We start from the raw sequence: 23,203 nt of genomic DNA on the forward strand, positions 1-23,203 counted from the left end.
TATACATTGAAAAATGCTGCATTAATAAAAAATTAAATTATTGACATGATAAATGCCTTAAGCATTTGATATTTCTAGAAGTTATTCTGTATTCTGTACTAAAGAATTTCATTCTCACAAAAGCAATGTGATTCTTCTAAAAATATTTCTCTACTTTTATCTATATCACTTGTAAATCAGGATAGCCTTTTTCATAGTTTATTTAGTATGCAGATCTTCTATACTCTAAAATTTCTCTGGTTTGGGTACATATTTTTTCAGAGAAGATCTTGAAAGAAAAAAAAAGGTATTTTTCTTGTAATGTGTTATGAATTTCCCCAATCTAAATAATGTATTTCAGAAGCCTAGTTTGCATATGCAGAGGATTTCTAAAATATGCTCTTTTCCTCTTCAATTAATTTACTGAACAAATTTTAATGGAATTAAAATAGAACTCTTCAGAGTTAATAGAGTGAATGGCAAAGAAAAGTCAGCCAAAGATCATATCTTTGGCTCTGTGGAATAGTTTATTCTGATCTATAGAAGAACAAATGTGAAATAGGTTCTGTTTAAAGATGCCCCTACCACACTTAAATTTTTATAGGCATGAATTGTAGAGCTAGCATTTAATTATACAACTTAAGAAGCCCATTAAGCCTGGTAATAGTCAGCCAGCAAGAAGGAAATTTAATTTTTGAGCTTTCAAAGAATATCCCATTTTCATGCCCAACTTTCTGCAGTGCAAAGATATCTTAATAATAATTTTTAAGGGACATGTCACCATGATGCCACTTCTGTCTCATCCCTTGCAGGCTCAAGGCATCTTGTTCTTCCACTGTAGAAGTGATATTTTTCTCCTCTCCCGGCACAAGTTTTATTGTACAGACAATTTACAATTCCTTTTTAATGATATATCCAATGAAGTATTTAAAGCTGGGATCCCACTGAACTTTTTTTTCTGCTGTGGAAACTCCTTCTTACTTGGCATCAAGCACTGCTTTCTATGCCTATTTGACTAGGGCCTCAAGAAAAACCATGCAGACTTTATACCAAAAATGACCCATCTGCTGGATATATATTTTGGGTTGTTTTGAACATAAGGTTATTAATTTATAGGAAGTTGTATCTACTCTGTTTTGTCATAGGATTATTGATCTCTCAGAAGATATTTCCTTTTCTGAAAATCAAAGTAACCTGGCAGACTGATCAGTAGACTCACCTCATACTGACTTCTTTAATTATTGATGGTGGTCCACCATTCAAGCCACTCATATTCTATTTTCTCCCTGTATCATTGTGGTTATGGATATTACTGTAGCTGCTACCAGCTGTCCTTGCTCACTACTCATCCTGGAACCGAAAGTCTAGTTTTATGTGAATGCTACTGAGGCAAAATAGTAAAGTTAACATGTGTGGTGTGGTTGTCTAGAAGTAAACTTTTATGTAAACTGATAAGAAATATGCATGGTTGAAATTCTTTTACCCTGGCCAAGTTTCCATACGTGCAGGTAATGGATAGTTGATAGTATTACTTTGATGAACTGTAGAAAATGTCAGCCTTCATTCTTATAGCCTACAACGTCAGGTTTAAAATAAGCCCAGCTGACAATTATTCTATACGATTTTTTTTCAAGTTTTACTTTTTTTATAGTCAGATATAAAAATGATATTAACAATTCCTACTTGCAAAAATAGAAACTGAAAAATTAGAATTTAATCCCATACTTGCAGCTGTCTTACAAAGCAACTATTTGGATCATTTTTCCAATGACCTGAAATTGGCCAAGATTAAGATTGGAAAGTTTTTCCAAAGGTATTAGAGACATAATTGTCATCCATGCTTTAAGATATTACAGATAGTCCTTGACTTACAAGAGTTAATTTAGTGACCATTCAAACTTATAACGGCACTGAAAAAGTGACTTATGGCCATTTTTCACACTTGTGACCATTACAGCATTCCCATGATCACATGATCAAAATTGAAAAGCTTGGCAACTGGTTCACCCACATTGGTTTGAATAGATTTGTTCAAAAACTCATTGCTCAAAAGCCATAATATATATCAGTGATGGCAAACCTTTTTGTGAATGCATTGCCAAAATTGTGTGTGTGCACATGATAGCATGTGCTGCATGACCCACACCCACAATGCAATTACCCCCCCATCTGCACATGTGCACATGACCCCCCCCCCAGATATATATGATCCTCAGAGGTCATTTCTTTTAAGTAAAGTTAAATTAAATTTACAAGTATTAATCAATGCCAGTACCTCAGTATCCTTCAGGATGAAAACAAATGGGGATTGCCGTAGAACACATGGCAGATATGTCCACTGGGTGTTTGGAGGGGAAAAATAACGTATGCATGAATGTAGGTTAATAGTTCACCAAATATGAAGTGTCCTTGTCACTGTCCTTGGAGCAACACGTGATATTTTTTAACAATATAATGTTTTCAATCTGAATTGTACTTTCAGACTTGCAAGATTCTGCCAGTGTAGATTTATAATAAGTATAAGTAGCTCATCTGGTTGTGTTTCCTGTCTGGTTTGCCCAATGAGGTTATCAGCCTGTGAGTGGTAGAGCACAGGATAGAGGTAGGACAAAAATGAAGTTTAGTTTATTTTTATTTCTTTTCACATTTATTATTTGTGGTGGTAGTAGTAGTTCTTATAGTTAATTACTTTCATATTCGTTGTTAATAATCCTAAACTCTTAGAATTTAAATAATAAGATTATACCATCTCATTAATTTAATAATTATCTTTGTCTATTACATTACAGAACAACTTTTGGAAAATCTATGAGCAGTCACGCTCAAGACTTTGTTGGGGGAAGGTTGCCTTTGATCTTGGAACTTCAGGTTGGGTGTTTCTGAGTCCCATATTTCATATTGGAATTATTAGTTGCAAAGATTGTTGTTGTTGACCCCTGTGAACAGGCTGTATATTAACTCTCTCTATAGTTAAGCTTAGATAGTATGTATTCAAAGGTGCTTCTTATGATAAGCCAAGAAGAGCACAGAAAACACTGTGATAATATGGCTTCTGAAAGAAAAAACAAGACTACTCTACAGGGCAGAAAATGCAACAAAACATTCATTAATTGCATTTGAGTCCATTTTCTTTTAGACAAGGGATAAATGAAATTCGAAAATTGGATATGTCCATAGAAAGAACTTCCCTGCATACCATTCCTCTGGCAGGAGGCTTTTAGCCTGAACAGAGGGCAATTTCCTTTACACATTAAATTAATTAATCAGATCTAGACCCGGAAGCCAAGCTCCCATTGCTGTATTTAACCATCAGTGATTTCACAGAATGCTAAATAGCCCTTCAATTCTGTTACTTTAATGGCTATTAAATAACAAAAGTGGAGGAAAGGGGATCATGGCCATCTAACTACTTTTAATTAAAATAAAATAAAGAAGTAGTTGTAATTTTCTTTCCACCTTTGACGGGAAACAGATAGTAAAGTTTATAGCACGCAGTACTGAAGTATTCTAGTTTTTAATTAAAACTTTAGTAGTTTAAGATAGAAATCAGCACATACCTGCTAATAAGTTTCTGAAAATACTCTTATCTAAAGAAAGAAGTTACAAATATTATAGTTAAAGGATGGTCTATTATTTGTCTGTCTTTTTCTATGTCATTTATATTTTAGAATAGTGAATTCTGACCAGGACTGCTTATTTACTAAGATTGGTCAAGTTGAGGCTTATTCTGGTTACTATTGTGAGCAGAATGGAATGTCAATCTCATATACATGATAATATTTCCAGTGGTTGCTATTTTATTAATCAGCATTGCTAACTTTAGTTTAACTTTAGACATCTCTTGGCATCTTCCATAGCAATGACGGAACAGAGATGAACTTGAATACTGAAATTTAGAATTGGATATATGCATTTTATCATTTAGATAAATTTCACTGTTCTCTAAATATATTTTATTTAAATCACATTTCAAATATAAATGAACACATAAATAAGGGACAATACACTTACATTTTAAGTGCCTCTCATTGCAACAGTGAATCCTTTTCCTATATACAGAAGCTAATTGTTCCTTGTACTTGTTTAGAATAAATGTTATTTCTAAAATGTATAAATTGTATAGGATAAAGATTAAGTAAGTCCTAGTGGACAACCATTTAAATATGAGCCAGCAGTGTGCAGCAGCTGCCAAAAAAGCCAACACAGTTCTAGGCTGCATAAATAGAGGGATAGAATCAAGATAACATGAAGTTTCAGGCCTGACTATTGCACCGAAACTGCTTTGGTCGCACTGACCGATGATCTCTGGCGGGCCAGGATAGAGGACATTCCTCTATCCTGGTGCTCCTTGACCTCTCAGTGGCCTTCGATACCATCGACCATGGTATCCTTCTGCGACGGCTGGGAAGGTGGGAGTGGGAGGCACTGTTTTACGGTGGTTCTCCTCTTACCTCTCAGGCAGGTCACAGTCGGTGTTGGTTGGAGGACAGAGATCGACCCCTAGGCCCCTTAAACATGGGGTGCTGCAGGGCTCGGTCTTGTCCCCCCTCCTATTTAATATCTACATGAAGCCGCTGGGTGAGATCATTCACCGGCACAGGATTAAATACCATCAATATGTGGATGATACCCAGTTGTATCTTTCCGCCCCGTGCCAACTCAGTGTAGCGGTGGAAGTGATGTGCCAGTGCCTGGAAGCTGTCAGGGCCTGGATGGGAATGAACAAGCTTGCACTCAATCCTGACAAAACCAAGTGGCTATGGATGTTGCCCCCCAAGGATAGTCCAGACACTCCATCTTTAAGCCTGGGGGGGTGAAATCTTACATCCCTCAGAGAGGGCCTGCAACTTGGGTGTCTTCCTGGATCCGCAGCTGATGCTAGAACATCATTTGTCAGCTGTGACCAGGGGGGCCTTTGCCCAGGTTCGCCTGGTGCACCAGTTGCGGCCCTATCTGGACCGGGAGGCACTTCAAATGGTCACCTCAAGACTTGATTACTGTAACGCGCTCTACATGGGGCTGCCCCTGAAAAGTGCTCGGAGACTACAACTGGTCCAGAATGCAGCCGCGCGACTGATATTGGGTGTACCGAGATATACCCATGTTACACCTATCCTCCGTGAGCTGCACTGGCTCCCTATCAGTCTCCAAACGCGCTTCAAGGTGCTGATTATTACCTTTAAAGCCCTACATGGCCTAGGACCCGGATATCTATGAGACCGTCTTCTGCTACATACCTCCCAGCGGCCGATAAGATCACACAGGATAGGCCTTCTCCAGGTGCCGTCGACCAGACAATGTCGTCTGGTGGCTCCTCGGGGGAGGGCCTTCTCTGTAGCTGCCCCAGCCCTATGGAACGATCTACTCCCAGAGATCCGGACCCTTCCCACTCTCTCGGCCTTCTGAAAGGCTACTAAAACCTGGCTATTCCGGCAGGCCTGGGGCTGTTGACCTCATGAATGAAGCCCAGCCCCGTCTAGATTGAGTGCATGATGTGTCTTTTTTAACCTGCTTCTCTTTTCTATTTTTAATCTTAATCTTTTTTTTAAAGATGTATGTCTGTAAGTCGCCCGGAGTCCTTCGGGATTGGGCAGCATATAAATTCATTAAACTTTGAAACTTTGAACTTTGAAGTGTTAATACCACTTTATAATGCCTTGGTAAGGCCACACTTGGAATACTGCATTCAGTTCTGGTCGCCACGATGTAGAAAATATGTGGAGACTCTGGAAAGAGTACAGAGAAGAGCAACAAAGATGATTAGGGGACTGGAGACTAAAACATATGAAGAACGGTTGCAGGAACTGGGTATGTCTAGTTCAATGAAAAGAAGGACTAGGGGACACATGATAGCAGTGTTCCAATATCTCAGGGGTTGCCACAAAGAAGAGGGAGTCAAACTATTCTCCAAGGCACCTTAGTGTAGAACAAGAAGCAATGGGTGGAAACTAATCAAGGAGAGAAGCAACTTAGAACTGAGGAGAAATTTCCTGGCAGTTAGAACAATTAATCAGTGGAACAGCTTGTCTCCGGAAGTTGTGAATGCCCTAACACTGCAAGTCTTTAAGAAGATGTTGGATAGCCATCTGTCTGAAATGGTATAGGGTTTCCTGCCTAGACAGGGGGTTGGACTAGAAGACCTCAAAGCTCCCTTCCAACTCTGCTATTGTATTGTATTGTATTGTATTGTATTGTAAGTTTCAGAATTGAATGCATGGAGACATCCTAAGAACTAAAGGGCCTAATCCAGAGTATCCAAATCTTCCTTTATTTCCCAAATCTGTTTGCAAGACCTCAGTGTGTTCTCCACTAACATATTCCTAAATATCTGCCAAATTCCATTCCCCAAACCATCATCATCATTATCATCACCAGCACCACCTTTGCTGCTACAGAGAAGGCCCTCCCCCGGGTGGTAGCCAGATGGCATTGGCTGGTAGATGGAACCCGGAGGAGGCCGACCCTGTGCGATCTAACAGGTCTATGGGAGGTAATTGGCAGCAGGTGGTCTCTCAAGTACCCAGGTCCAATACTATGAAGGGCTTTATAAGTTACGACTAGCACTTTGAAGCGTATCTGGAGACCGGTCGGTAGCCAGTGCAGCTCGCGGAGGATAGGTGTAACGTGGGTGTACCGAGGTGCACCCACAATCGGTCGCGCGGCTGCATTCTGGACGAGTTGTAGTCTCCGAATACTCTTCAAAGGCTGCCCCATGTAGAGCGCATTGCAGTAGTCCAGTCTTGAGGTCATGAGGGTGTGAGTGACTGTCGCGAGTGCCTCCCGGTTCAGGTAGGGGCACAACTGGTGCACCAGGCGAACCTGAGCAAATGCCCCCCTGGTCACAGCCAACAGGTGATGTTCTAAGGTCAGCTGTGGGTCCAGGAGGACTCCCAAGTTGCGCGCCCTGTCTGAGGGGCATAAATTTTCACCCCCCAGCCTGAGTGATGGAATACTGGCCAAATTCTTGGGAGGGAAACACAACAGCCACTCGGTCTTGTCTGGATTGAGTACAAGGTTGTTAACTCCCATCCAGACCCTGACAGCCTCCAGGCACTGGCACATCATGTCAACCGCTGGTTTTCTTCTTGGCCCGAAGAAAAGGTAAACAAGCTGATGGATTGCTCATCTGACAGTTAAACGCGACCAGGATTCTGGAGCTGTAACAACCAGCTCCCACCAGCAAGCCCCCCTCAAACCGGAAGTCCAAATGTCAAAGTTCTTAATGAGTCTTACTTCCAACATATCATAGTTTTCATTGACTGAAATTGTTTTAGTGTCCTTTTGCCTAGAATAATCCATAGTTAAAAACACAACCACCTAATGACATTTCATTAATTATTACAAAATCATCCAATAGCCTTAAACCTTTATAACATATTCTAAACAAAAATTAGTCGACAAAGTTTCTAAGCCCTTCCCCCCCCTTCAAATCACTGTTTACAATTTGTGTCCAGGTTCCTTTTTTTATGGTAGTACACACACACACAAACACACACAAACACACACACACACACACACCATTAGCTGCATCCCTTATCCTTATCATTCCATTGGTAGTTGTTATAATTAATATTGATTAACAAAAAATCATTTAGTTACATCTATTTTCTTCTCATCAAACCAACATATATGTATACCTTATTGCCCTTATCAATTATTTATTTAACATAACAATCTATAAGTTACTAAATTACTACTTACTAATTATAAAACTTAGTTAAATTTTTTTTATCTACTTTCATATATCCAATAAGATTACATCTTTATAACATATTCAAAGTAAGAATTAATTAATTAAATTTCTAACCCTTTTTTCCAAAATCATTGTTTGCAATATATATCCAAATTCCTTATATTAAACCAGTACATATATATGTCGTTAACTATATCTCTTATCATTTCATTATTACTGTTATCATTAATATTTGTTAATGAAATCATTTATTACTTATATCCAGCTTCCTCACCTCCAGCCAACATAGAAATATACCTTGTTACCATTATCAACTATTTATTTAAGCAAGCAATCTAAAAATTACTAAATTCCTACTTACTAATCATCAAACCTAGCTATTATTATTTTTTTATTATCAATTTTCATATATCAATCTGTGTCCTTCCAGAAGGCATGTAGTCTTATTTCTTTTGCCATTTGTGGAGTTAATTTTCTGTTTATTTTCTTGGTAAAGTTTTTATGGACATCTCTCCACACCTTATTGTCTGTTGGATCTCTCAGATAATCTCGGTGCCCTTTTGCTATTTTAATTGATTTATCTTTGAATCTCAATCCTGCTTCTGATAAAAATTTTCTCTTTAAAACCATCATTTTTTTATTTTTTCTTCCTTTGTGCCTTGAAATTTGGGGTAGAGCTCCAGACCATCAAATTCCCCCCTCCAAACTCCCATTTTTTCGCTTTCAACCACTTTAATTTCAGAAATCAAATCATTAGTTTTCTTATCTTTGTGTTCATTTTTCTCTTCAGTTTTTGGAGCTCTATCTCCCTCATTTTTTTTGATATAAACTCTATCTTCTTGTCAATTCTCCAAGTTACCTCCAACAACTTTTGAATTGCATCCCAAATCGTTTGCAAAATTAAAGTTTCTTCTTCTGAAAATTGATCCATGTTTCCAAATTGTAAATTACTGCCACTCTAGCTTTCAAAAATCATTTGCAAACTTCACAAGAAAGAGGTTCTGTTTTTTCCCCTCTCCCAGTGCCAATAAGGCTCTCAAGGGACAACTGTGGTAAACAATTTGTGTCCTTGGCTCTTATCACTTTAGTTACAGAGCTTTGAAGCACAGAGACAGTGAGATCAAAGGAGAAACAGGAACAAATGCGTGGTTTCAAAAAACTCTAGCCTGTACCCTTAATAATAAATTAAATATGCTTTTATTTATGAAAACATTTTTTCACAAAACCAAGATATGTGAAATACCTATTATTTATGCATGACCAAATTATACATCCAAACAGAGTTCATTATAGTGATACAGTGATAGTACTTTTAAAAAACCACATCTTATCTGCAAAATTTGTTTTGTGTATTGTAGCTGAATCTTGTAGCTGAAGAGCTACAAGATTCCATAGCCAGAGCATTCCTTTCCCATACTATCTGTCTTTTAAGCCTTACTTGACCAAATAACCTAGGATGACCTTTAAATAAAAAAAATTAAAGCAAAAGGCCAAATAGCAACCTCAGAGCAATGCTTTATCTCATGGATATGATACTCTACAATATAACATTAATTTGGCCACATTAAATGGAACAAAGCAAATAGTTCCAGGTCTTTTTCTGAGAAATGATTAGAAGATTTTCTTGGTTTCTTGTTTCTTATTCAGTTAGTATCATAAATGCAAATATGTTTTTGAAAAGCAAAGTGTGGTCAGGTGATATTTTAATCTAGCCTTAAGTCGAGGAGACAAAAGATCATATATGGGACCATGTTGTGAAATTTGTTTATTTATTTATGAGATCTTTGTAGCTACCAATCTTATGAACTATAACTGCTCACAGCAAAATAACAAAAATCTGGAGCAAGCAAACAACAACCAAAACTCTGGAATCCTAAACCAACCCGCATCAACACATAAATATCCCTACAAGCATTGATCTGAAGTCTCATTTTATCCCAATACAAGTAGGAAAAGCCAGTTTTTTAAGGCCTTCTGGAAAGTTAGAAAGGTGGGAGCCCAATTTTGGGTTATTAGAATGCACTCTGGTGATATAGAAGTCATTATAGTATTTAATTAACATTTTATTGTTTGCCTATCAGCAGGAAGGTTAATTTAAGTGCAGAGCATAGGTATTATAAGTTTGATTATCGTAAAGGTGTGCATTTAAGCATCAAATTTCTTCTAGTCCATATGAGCCTCTTTCCCTAGTACCACTTTTGTAGAACAAAGACATTTTAGACAGAAATACATACATACATACATACATACATACATACATACATACATACATACATACATACTGCAAACCACCTGAGCTTCTTAGAAAAAGTGTATTTAAAAAAACAACCTACCTTCATCTATCTTTGGGATAGTGCAGAAACTTTACAATTCCTTAGAGCTTTAAAATCTTCTGGTATAGCTTCAACTAGAAATATTTACCATTTATTTGTTTACTTACTTATTTAAACTTACTGGGTATTTCAATTTTAAATTATTCTAAGCAATATATACTCCAATAAGGTAAACAAGAAAAATTAAAACAATAAAATCTAATAAACGAATTTACAAGAAATAATCATTTGTCACACCAAGGAATAGCCTTCTCACTAACAATCACATACTGAAGGGCACGAACTCACTATCCTAGCAATTCCTGAAGGCTTTGCAAGGTAACTAGTTCTGTGCAGAACAGTGTTAGTGCTGATCTAATCTCAGGTGGAGCACTATTCCAAAGGACAGATAGTAATGGAAGAGGCACATCCCATGGTCTGTAATGATAACACTCAATCAGGAAGGGACTTGAAAGGTCCCTAGCAATCTTATGATACATAAATGTTTGGAACTTAAATGTCATCAGCCTATCAAGTTCTTAGATCATCTACCCTATAACAGCTAATGACCCTGTCCTATATTTTCATCAATATGCTTTATGCATGTATTCAATATATGAATGAAGTACTGTGTGTGTGTGTGTGTGTGCGTGCGTGCGTGCGTGTTACAAAAGAAAGAATAATTTGAGGGGAAATGATGTTCATAATGTTGTACTGTGAAACAACATTAGTAGGTACAATTGCACTGCAAGCTTTTTTAAATACTTTTTAGAGCTTTTTGCTATTTGTTGACTATTCTCTACCCAAACTAATTCTGCATCCTTCCTTTTTCTCTTCTAAATTTAAGAACTATTTATTAATAAGCCATCCTCTTAATTGTTCCTGATATCCTCACTACGCACTAGGTATCATTGTTCTAACAAATAACTTAATTAAATAGGTCCATGCATGTAAAGGGAAGAAATGGAAATTGCTAATAAAAGTGAAATTTAGATACTCTTCATCAACTTTTGTTGCCTCCTGTTTTTTTATGCTCCCAAGCCACTTTCTCAAAATGCTGTCATTTTCTAGGAAACTTCTAGTCATTTTTCCTTCCTTTGAATGCATCTTTTGGTTATTGCAATGTGATATTTATCTGATATTTTAATAGCTATATCAAGTACTAGTGAAAGTGAAATCCACTATAATTCCTTTAATGTCAAAAAAGTGTCAGATTTTGCCATTTCAAAATGATTTTTTTTGAAAAAAATAATACATTCATATATTCACTATCCTCTAGCAGCTTTAATATCAAATCCTTCAATTTGTGATAAATCAAGTAACCAAGCAAGACAATAGCAATGCAGAAATGGAATTATTTTTCCAATATGTAGGTCAGCTGAAATAATTTCCAGACTTATTGCAATAACCCTACATTTCATTTGTTTAAAATGGCTTTGCATATCCGATTAGATTTTTAGGGAATATATCCAAGAGTAACAAATAAGTAGGAAATAAATAAAATTAAGCTACAGAGGCAATTTACTTCTGTAAAGATCCTTTGGAACTTATCTGTTATCCAACATTACCTATTTATCCTACCTGAAACTCTATGATTTGAAATCAATTTCATGCTTTCTTAAGTCATCATAAAGTTGACAAAAAACATGCAGAAAGGGTAAAATATTCCATACTCTACACCCAAATAAATATGTACAGTTAATTTATGCAGATCAGCTTCACTGACAAGTACCTAAATAAGTCAGCTTTGTCTTCATTTCTGAAGAAGTTAGCAGTTCAACTTCTTGGAAAATTAGACAAGGGATATTAATCAAAACAAAATGAAAGTCTAAAATAACTTATTTGAAAGTTATCCTGTGGGCATGCAAATGCACAATTACATTTGGAAAAGGGCTTTTGAACAATATACTTTCCTAGCATTGAAGTTTGTCTTTTCCCACAAAAGCAAACTGATAAAACAAAAGATGATGATGATAACTATTATTGTTGTTGTTGTTGTTTGTTTGTTGTTGTTATTATTACCAGGCTTTGGGCTGGTTGGTAGCTCAACAGCTCGAGTCCTAACAAAGGACCTAGGAACTGTTAAGGTAACGTCAGAGGATATAAGCTGTTCCAAGTAGGGTGGTTTTTTGTAGAATCAGCATGTTCAAGTCTGATAAATTTAAATTTTCCAAATAGCGAGGTAGCCCTTTAGGTCTTGCTCCAAGGGCTCCAATTACAATCGGGACAACACACGATTTCTTTTTCCACAGTCGCTCAACTTCAATTTGCAAGTCCCGGTATTTTGTGATTTTTTCTTGCTGTTTATCTTCAATTCGTGCATCTCCAGGTATTGCAATGTCAATGAACCATACTTTTTTTCTTTTCAACTATTGTTATGTCAGGTGTGTTGTGGGCCAAGTGCCTGTCAGTCTAAATTCTGAAGTCCCACAAGATCTTGACTTTCTCATTCTCTAAAACTTTCTCAACCTGATGTTCCCAGTGGTTTTTGCTGTACTCAAATCCAAACTTTTGGCACAATTCCCAGTGAATGATCTTAGGAATGCAGTCATGGTGTTGTAGGTAGTCAGTTTGTGACTACCCACTGATCAAGTGGTCAACTGTCTCGTCTTTCTCATTACAGAGGCGACGTTTGCTGTTGGTGGTAACATGTTGAATTTTTGCCTTCATGCAGTTTGTGGCTAAGGCTTATTCTTGAGCTGCCAAAATAAAGCCTCCTGTTTCTTTTTTCAGTGCTCCTGATCTTAACCAGTTCCAAGTTAGCTTTTGGTCAGCTTTGCTTTGTTCATTCATGTTTCAAATGCATAGCTTTGTTTTTCCAATTTTCAGCTCGCTTCTCAAATACTTTTTTCTTATATTCAGCTTTTGACTTAGTTGTCTTTAAAAGGCCTCCTTTATTTACTTCCTTAATCATTGGTTCTTCACTTTTCTGGATGTAATCATTCAAGCTGTGTTTTTCTTCTTCCACAGTCTGTTTTACTTGTACGAGTCTGTTACCAAGATTATATCTTGGTAGATATAATCGGTCAAAATCACTTTTAGGGTGCAAAGCATGATTCATTGTCATAAGCTTCCTTGTTTTTCTGTTCAGATTGTCCAACTCCATCTGGGTCCAGTCAATTATTCCTGCAGAGTATCGGATCACAGGTATAGCCCAGGTATTTATGGCTTTTATGATGTTTCCTCCACTCAATTTGGACTTTAATATCTTGTGAATTCGTTGAATGTATTTGGCTGAAGTTAATTCCTTGACTTTATTATAAGTCAGAGACCTCTAAAATCCCCAAGTACTTGTAGCCTTCTTCTGGTTTTACTGCCTTTATCATTTCTTCATTCTCAATTTCTATTCCATCATCTTCTATGACCTTGCCTGCTTTGGGTGCCATTGTTGCACATTTGTCAATTCCAAATTGCATACCAATGTCTTGGCTAAATTCTTTTGTGCTTTCAATTAATAAATTCAATTCAGCGTTTGTTTTACCAAACAGCTTCAAATCATCCATGTATACCAAGTGCGAAATTTTCAGTCCTTTCTTTGCAAGTTCGTATCCATAGTTCATTTTCTTCAAAATGATTGTCAGTGGTAGCATTGAGAATATAGAAAGTAGGGGTGAAAGGGAATCACCCTGGAAAATGCCTTGTTTAATTTCAACTTCACCCAGTACTTCTTCATTAAGCTTCTATAAGCTTCGTTTTCCAGAGGTTCGTTGAAGTTTCCATGAATTTTTGTATGTTGCTGCTGATGCCAATGATTTTCAGGCATTTCTTGATCCAGCTATGGGGAACTGAATCAAATGATTTCTTATAGTCTATCCAAGCCATGAACAGGTTGGTTTGTCTTTTCTTTGAATTCTTTAGGATTAGTTTGTCAATTAGCAGTTGGTCCTTTGTTCCACTTGATTTTTTGCAGCATCCTTTCTGTTCTACAGGAAGCAAGTTATTTCTTTCCAAGTATCCATAAATTTGGTTTGCAATGATACCAGTAAGGAGCTTGTATGTTGATGGCAAACAAGTGATTGGGCTATAGTTTCCAGGATCCTTTTCTTTTTCTTTATCTTTTTGGATCAAAAATGTCCTTCCAGTTGTCATCCATTCATAATTTTCAGGTGTTTTTAAGATCTGGTTGATTTGGGATGCCAATCTTTTGTGCACACTTGTAAGTGCTTTTAACCAGAAGCCATGTAACTCATCTGCTCCAGGTGCACTCCAGTTCTTCACTTTTCTTGATTGTCTTTGCACCATTTCTTTTGTTATTTTCACATCTTCCATTTTATGCACTTTAATAGAATCCTCAATCTGTTTGCTCCATTTTGCATTTCTGTTGTGCTTCTTGTTGTTTTCCCACAAATTTTTCCAGAATTTCAGAGTTTTCTCTTTATCAGGATTTTCATTTGTTGTTACTACATTTCCACTTTCTAAGCTCTTATAAAACTGTTGCTGATTTGTTCTGATATTATTATTCATAACAACAGAAATGTATCACAGCGGCCAGTTGCTTTTGTGCCCCTGCTCCTTCTTTTGTTGCCTTTTTGCTCTACTAGCAAGATGTTGTTTGTTTCCAAATAATCCATCATGTTATCTGCAATAATGCCTGTGAATAATTTGAAGGTTGTTGGCAAGCATGTTATTGGTCTGTAGTTTTCAGGTGTTGTTCCTTTAGTTGCATCTTTCTGAATCAAGTATGTTTTTCCAGTTGTCAACCATTCATCAATTTGGCCTTTTTGTAAAATTTCATTCAGTTGCCTGGCCAATATTGCATGTAAACTGGTCAGATATTTGAGCCAGAAACCATGTAATTGGTCTTTTCCAGGTGATGTCCAATTCTTTACCTTTTTTACTCGATTTTTGACCATCTCAGTTGTTATTTGTAATACTTGCATTTGTTTGTTGCCAATGTTTTTCTCAAAGTCATGTATCCACTTTGCTTCCTTATTGTAGTCCTTTGCATTTTCCCACAATTCTTTCCAGAATTCAACTGTGGCCTGTTTTTCTGGTTTTTCACTTTTGGTGTCACCATTCACATTAAGACTTTGATAAAAACGCCGTTGGTCTGATCGAAATTGCTGATTTTGTTTATATTGCATGATTCGTGCCTCATATCTTTCCATTTTTCTAGCTGTTGCTGTTATCTGCTGTTTTACAATCTCTACAGCTTCATTGATGTTTCTTGTATCCAATCTATATCTTCTGATTAGCCGATCTATGGTTTTGTTGTTTTTAAGCCGTTGCTCGTGCATGTTCTTTAAGTTACTAGCATCTGCCCTTAATTTTTTGACTTTTTGTTCTAATCGGATTTTCCACTTTGGCTTTGATGCTTTTTCTGTTGTGTGACTAGGTACTTTAATTTTAATGCCTAGTTCATTAGTGACTATTACAGCTGCGCTGTACATTAACTGGTTTGTTTCCAAGATGGATCCCGATTCTATTGTTGAAAACACTGCATTAACCATTTTCATGATAGGGGCCAAAATTTTCTTAGGCACAGTTTTTAGTGATGGTAAATGTTGCCTTTCCTCATTAAACAGAAAATGCTCCATGATCTTATCCTTCAATTCTTTTTGTTTTTGAGTTAGTTCATCAGTTGGTTCAGTGATAACTGGTTCTAGTGGTTGTGGTGTTATTTCCTCCCCGTGAGCTTCTTCTGGGAGTTCTACTATAATGTCTTTAGTTGTGTCTTGAATATCAGTTATTTCCGCTTGTGATGTTGTTTTTTTGGTTTTGCAATTTGCCTGAATTTCCTCTAGTTCAACTTCACTAAATACTTTATTCCATATAATAAATCGCCTTTGATCTGCTAGTCATTGTTCACTAACATTTGAATCTGGATATTGTTGTTTCCATAATTCATACATTCGCTTTAAATAGCCTCTTTTTTCTGGCTCTGAGTTGTAGTAACAGGCCATTATGGCACGGTTTTCATCTGCACTATATTTTTGTCGTTTTGTTGGCTGGTCCACTTGTAGCCCACTTGTCGACGGATGTCCAGGGACCCCAACACCCGCCGCAGCCCTTGTTAGCCCGCGCGACGACCGATGCGGTATGGAATTCTTATTTGTTTTTTTCACCATATTGTATGGGTTGGCGGGTTTTTTTATGGGATCAGATGCCAACCTGACCCCAACCCTCCTCCTTTCTCATCTGGGCTTGGGACCGGCAACGGCGGAGTTGTTGTTGTTGTTGTTGTTGTTGTTGTTATTATTATTATTATTATTATTATTATGAATTGTATCACAGCAGCCAGTTGTTTTGCCAGATTTGGCATTGATTACTAGTCGGGCCCCACCCAGGGGCCTAGGATGTCGTAACGTATTTTCATAATATACGTGCGATCCAAGCAGTGCGGCTTTTTGCATTTGACTGTTGGTGATTTTGTCAATTTTTAACTGTTTTAAATGTAATTCCAGTGTTTTTGAAATAGCACCCTGTTTGTTTTGTTTTAATATTATAATTTTTGCACAAATTCCAATGGAGCATTTGTGCTACTGAATTTTGCCGCAATTTATAATCAGTCTGCGCAATTTTTTTACAACAAAAAAAAAAAGTGATGAACAGTTTCATCAGCTTCTTTGCAAAGTCTGCATTGGGCATCATCAGAGGACTTTTCGATTTTGGCCTTAATGGCATTTGATTATTATTAGTAGTAGTAGTACCTTCTTAAAATATACAATGTTCCAATTAGCACAGTTTTTGCAGTTCCTCTGGTGTTATTGCAGGAAGCTGCAATTTGTTGATGTATCTTATAAAATGCTTGGACATGGTGCCAAGTTCCCCAATGACAATGGGTATTACTGTTACACGTTTCATCCATAGTTGGGTAGTTTTGATGACCAGGTTGTGGTATTTCCTGATTTTTTCCAGTTCTTTTTCTTCGACTCTGGCATCTTCTGGTACCACAATGTCAATAAATTGTACGTTTTGGCCCTCTACAACTGTGATATCTCGCGTGTTGTGTTCCAATTGTATTCGAAAGTCCCACAAGATGTTCACCTTCTCATTTTTGGTAACTTTTTCCACTTTGTGCTCCCATGATTTTTTGGATACAGGTAAGTCATATTTTTTACATAATGACCAGTGAATCAATTTAGCAACTCAGCCATGTCTAGCTTTGTAATAAATTTGTCCCATTTATTCATATATTAAATGTGAAACAGTTTCAACTTTGTTGTTGCAAAGTTGGCAGTTTGGATTGTCAGTGGATTTTTGTATCTTTGCTTTCATGGCATTAGTTTTTTTCTTGATGGTTCCCAAATTAACCCATGTCCATGTCAAGTTGTCATCACATTTTCCTTCATTGTTTTTCAAGTGCAGTCCATGCAAAGCTTTGGTTTTCCATCTATTTAATCTGTCATCCAGCTGTTTTTCCTTATATTGTGTCTTTGTTTCTGTTGTTTTTCTACTGTTCTCTGTTTTCACAGCCTGTAGCAATTTTTTCTGTTCTTTAGTTCACATAATCATTCAAACTTTGTTTTCTTCTTCTACAATTTGATGGATTTTCAATAGCCCCCTGCCACCTATTTTTTGTGGCAGGTACAACCTGTCGATGTCACTTTGTGGATGTAAAGTGTGATACATATTCAAACTTTTGTGTGTCTTCTGGTCCAAGTTTTACAGTTTGGCAAAGTCTAGTTGATAATTCCAGGTGAGTAGCATATCACTGGAACTGCCCATTTATTAATGGCTTTAATTATGTTTCCAGCATTCAGCTTTGATTTTAATATTTTGCGGACCATCCTGATGTATTCCTTTTGTGTTGATTTTTGTGTGATTTTTTCCAGTTCTTTTTCTTCGACTCTGGCATCTCCTGGTACAGCGATATCAATAAATTGTATGCTTCAGCCCTCTACAACTGTGATATCTTGCATGTTGTGTTACAAATGACGATCCGTCTGTATTCAAAAGTCTCACAAGATCTTCACCTTCTCATTTTCGGTTACTTTTTTGACTTTGTGCTCCCATGACTTTTTGGATACAGGTAAATCATATTTTTTACATAATGACCAATGGATTAATTTAGCAACTCAGTCATGTCTACTTTGTACTCAGTTTGCTAATGTACCTTCTTAAGATGTATGATGTTTTAAGTAGCACAGTTTTTTGCTGGTGTTATTGCAGGAAGCTGCAATTTCTCTTTGTGTTTTATAAAATTGTTGGACATGGTACCAACAAGTGCCCTGATGACATAATTGTATAATGCAGTTTATACAATATTAAATAAATGCAAAATAAAAGGAATTCTAAGTGCTATGTCTATTGTTTTATATTAAGAACATGCCAATATTTGTATTTGTATGTGCATTTGCTAATAACTATGGCAATATGACTAAGATCTATAATACTGTGTAAAAATATTAAACAAAAATGTGTATATAGTACTGAGTTTTGCAGTCTCCATGTAGTATACAGAGTTATTTGATAAAATGAGAAAAAGCAAAGTTGATTGGCATGGTAGTTTTTCCTCATGATATTTTTAAAAAAATATTTCAAAGTGCAATTCAAGTCTGTTATTTTCCATTTGGAACCTCTTCAATCAGTCATCTTTCTAGCTTCCTCTCTTCCATTGATTTATTTCAATTAAAGATTCTAAGTTCAAGTGTCATAATTGGCCCTTGTCACTATTAATTCCTGTGCTTTTAAATTTTTACATGGATCCAGTTTGTAATGAGAAGTTAGGAGGGTTTTGTCCTCTCCCAATGAGCTAAATGATAAGAAAAAAATTAGAGGCAGAAGATTGTTCATAGAGAAACAAAAAATTACACTATATTTTGGAGAAAGAATTTTGAATATCTTCAGTTTAATTAAAGGAAGGAAATAATAATTTATATATGAGTAGAATCTTGATCATGCTGCAGGTAACTGTAGCCCTATAAATATAGACTATAATTTATAATACTCAAGTTATTTTTTAAGTATAGTACTGTCTGTCTCTCTGTCTGTGGTATTTAAAACAGGTTCTTCAGATTCTTGTATATGGACAGCAAACCAGAAACCTAAATATAATCCTTTAACATATCAATGTCCAATTTAATGATGTTGGAAAAAATCTTGATAACACCCAAGAAAATTTCAAAGAAAAGAAAGAAATGAATCATCAAAATATATGATTTTTTGAAGAAGAATGGTTATGTCTGTGACCAAGGTTATAGATTTTTTTAAGGCAAGGATTAGGGCAGTGATGGGCAACCTTTTTGGCGTGGTGTGTCAAAAATCGGCAAAAAATCGAGCATAACTCGTGTTGTGTGTCACTTCGACAAAAACATAAGACTCTCTGTGCCGGCCTGACTGAGAGAGGCGCGCACTGTTCCCGCGCTCCTCTCCTGCGGGTCCTCCCTCGCCACGCTGATGACGTGTGTGCGCACGGCACGCACGCCTTACCAGCAGCCCCTGCGCTCAGAAAGGGGCGGCGGCGATACAGTGAGTGTGGGCGGGGGAGATCACACGTCCCCCCCCCGTTCCTCCAGCACAGATTCTTTCATCCTCGGCGGCCGTGCAGGAGCCGAGGATGAATCGCATGAAATCCTGTGCGTGTCACCCCAAATGGCTACGCGTGTCAGCACTGACACGCGTGTCATAGGTTCGCCATCACTGGATTAGGGTAAGTCATTATAAGGCCATGAACACATAGGCAGAAAAGGGAATATGCTAGAGGGCACCTGGACAATGGCATGTAAAGGAAAAAATCAGATAAAATCAGATTCTGCAGGAGATGCTCTGAAGACCATATCATTTGATGGAATTGAGTAGAGCAGTGGTTCCCAATGTGGGGCCTATGCCCCACAGGGGGGGGGATTTTATTTTTAATGGGCAATTTGATTTTTAATGGGGGCAATTTGATTTTTAATGGGGGCAATTTGAACCTTGTTTAAGTTAATGACCTTTAGGCTTCCTTCGTGTGAGTAGAGTTCGCTTTTTGGGTAAAGTAAGAATTGTATGTCACAGTAGGGGGGGGATCAGGATTTTAGAAATGCTTAGGTAGGGCATGGCCAGAAGAACTCCAGAAATTCTGGCCAGGGAACAAGATGAAAGACTGGAAAGAAAGTCCTAAAGAGGCTTGTGAGAATGTGAAAAGAATGAATTGGGTTGTGCAAGAAGATTCATATGCTAGACAATGGAATATTGTGAGTTAAAGGCTTTGTTTGATAGTTCGCAAACATTCCCATATCAGTAATTGAGGTGGGAAGGGGAAGAAAAAGCTGTAATAACACAAAATATGAACATGAGGGAAAGATACTTGAGAGAGAAGGAAAATAAGTAGGTTTAAGAAGTTACTTTTTATTTTTTATATTATATATCTTATATTTTCTTATAATGGTGGTTTGATAAAAGTATTTTCTTTTGTAAAGGGAAATATGTCTATAGATTTCACTAGTTTATCAACATAAGTAACTCAGAATAACACTGCTCATTTGTTTTAGCCCTAGCTCACTCTCTACCTCCGCCTCTCTCTCCGTGTGTCTCTGTCTGTTTCTTTCTGTGTAGGTGTATCATCTCCTATCCTGACTCACTTTCAAATACCTTCAAACAAATGATAATGCTACTATGTAACTGGAATTGCAACCTCTATGTCAACATCTTCATATCCTAGTTTTATATTCAGTACTTTTAATATTAGTGTTTCAAAAGGAATAGCATGATCTACATTAAGGTCATATATGAGACACCTAATCTCTAAGATATCTTTTATGTACCAATACACAAAATAGATGTGGACAGAATTCTACTTGCATTATTTTGCCCTTCCTATTGTGTCTCTCTCTCCCCAATCAAATGTTCTTTTTCAAACATTAGTATGAATAAATTTTCAACTGTAGTTGTGCAGATCACATCCCATCAATAACACCTATGTTTGTGCAAAATAGAAGAGAGCTGATACACGAGCATGAAAGTTTTAATTTTCAGATTATATGAACTTCTCATGGATGAAAGAAGGCATATTCTATTATGCTATCTTCAGTTACCTTTGCATTAAGCCTGGCTACAAAACTAAATAACAAGACCAAGGCAAATTCCAGAGAATCCTTCCAAATGCTATATTTTTATTTAAAGGGTAAGTTTTAGACATAAAAGCAGGATATATTGATCATCTTCAAGGATGATAAAATTTCAGATTTATCCTGAGCTATGAAAAATTCTGTGATAAATAGAAATATGAATACATATTGCATAAATAATTATGTCAAGCAGGAAAATTTAATTTCTACTGTAAAAAGAGCATGCTTTCTGATTGGTGCCTTAGATTGTGGAATAATAAAATATGATTATTTTATACAAGTATGTACTGCTTTGTGCAATGCATATCCTGTCTAAGGCTGGTGTAGAGAAGCAGTGCAGCTAATCTGCTCATAGAAGAGGTGTGCCACATTTTTCTGCAAAGGAGCATCGATGAGCAGAAAAGAAAGCAAAACTAAACGTTTAAAAAGCCAAACATAAAGTCAAATCCTTATAATTTGTAATTTTAGAAAGCAATTTGTTACCCTAATTTAAATACCTTGCAATGCTACTTGTCACTGGAATTAGAATTGTTTTGACACATAATTTATTTCTTATTTCGGCTGAATAAAGTTTGCAACAGGCATTTAACATTATATGTGGATTTTGAAATATACTGGAAATCCCCCATGGAAAAAGAAATTTGAAGAACTGCTTCTTACTATCTTTGGAGCTATCTTTGGTGCATCCCTGTGACATAATGTCTTCACTTGGATTTCTACACAGATGAGCACTTAGAGATTTAAATGATTCTTTCCAATGTATAATATTGGTGTAGTATTGCTGTTATTAACATTGTTATTACTTCATTTTAAAATGTGGACCTCTTCAGTTTACAAAAATCTAAACTGATTTGTAATAGAAAACTAAAGACTTAGGAGATGTATATTCTATTATAGTAATAGAAACGGTATAATTCATTGATGGAATTTAAATTAAGCCAAGCCATGAGGAATCCTTCAAAAGAAGCCTCTCTGTTCATTTGGTATTTACAAATTTTCTTTTTAGAAAAGAAGTTTTCCTATTCAGAATCTAAACTGAACAATTTCCTTGTCAAATATTGTTTGCTTTGTCAACTTTAGCATTAGGAAAATATAGAGTTAAGAATTGAAGAAATTTAAATTTAAAGAAGTCTTTAAAAATAAAGTTATTTGAACTTTAATTCAAAAAACACCATCCCTGTCTCTTTGATCTTTAGCAGATATCAAAGCCTGGTTACCTCTAAGGTCACTAAAGATGGAAAGTTTGCATTAGTGATAGTATGTATTCCCCCATATCTCCAAAAAGGCCCACAAAGCATAATCCCTGGAATGTTACTAATGTTTTCTGGAATCAATTTGGTTGAAGCATAATTTACTATGATAATGGCATCAGAACTTCTGTGAAGACTAGAAAGCTCCATATGTTGTCTTTCTACTCCCGTTAATTTTTCTCTCTCTTTCATTCTCTATCTTTTAAAAGCCCAGGTAGATAACTTTACATTTTAGAAAGTATAAGAAAGTATAGACTATTATTGTTCAAATTAGAGAATACTTTCAAAAACATTACACCATAAAACGCCACTTGAGGAACCCTTGAGATGCAGAACAGAGGTGGGTTCCTACCAGTTCGCACATGTTCGGTAGAACTGGTTCGTCAAATCTACCAAACCAGTTAGAAGAGGTTCCACCAGTGGACCCGGAAAGCAGGCCACACCTACAGAAGAGGTTCCAAAAATTTTTGAAACCCACCACTGGTGGGTGTGTAATGTCCCGCAGTTATCTACACATTAATAATGATCTAGTAATATTTCCTTATACATTTTAGGGACCTTTCCTTACATAATTGGTGTTTTCTTTCATACTTTTGGATTTCTAATTTCTGTTTCCGTTAGTTGGCAATTGCTAAAACCAATCCCACGTGAAAAAGTATTCAAAGCCTTCTTGATTTTAATTGTCAATTTATTTATTCCTGCACATTGTAATATTTATTCATTTACATATCTCTGTTTTTCCATTGTTGTGCAAACACAATTCCAGCAGCTGCTAACATGTGTAAAATTAAATATATATTATACTCCTTTTCAAATAGCCAACAAAATATTTCTGGTTTTAATTCCATATCTTGCTTTACGATTGCTTCTAACCACTAACTTCTGAATAGCTACTTGGACCGACCTAAGTACTAATTCATAATTTCATATCTGGTCACATGGGTGGCAAGCCACTCCCATCCGGTCACATGGGCGGCAAGC

This window comes from Thamnophis sirtalis, unplaced genomic scaffold (genome assembly GCF_051295495.1).
Source record: "Thamnophis sirtalis isolate CommonGarterSnake01/CBP01778 unplaced genomic scaffold, rThaSir2_p1.2 scaffold_11, whole genome shotgun sequence".
Classification (NCBI taxonomy): domain Eukaryota; kingdom Metazoa; phylum Chordata; class Lepidosauria; order Squamata; family Natricidae; genus Thamnophis; species Thamnophis sirtalis.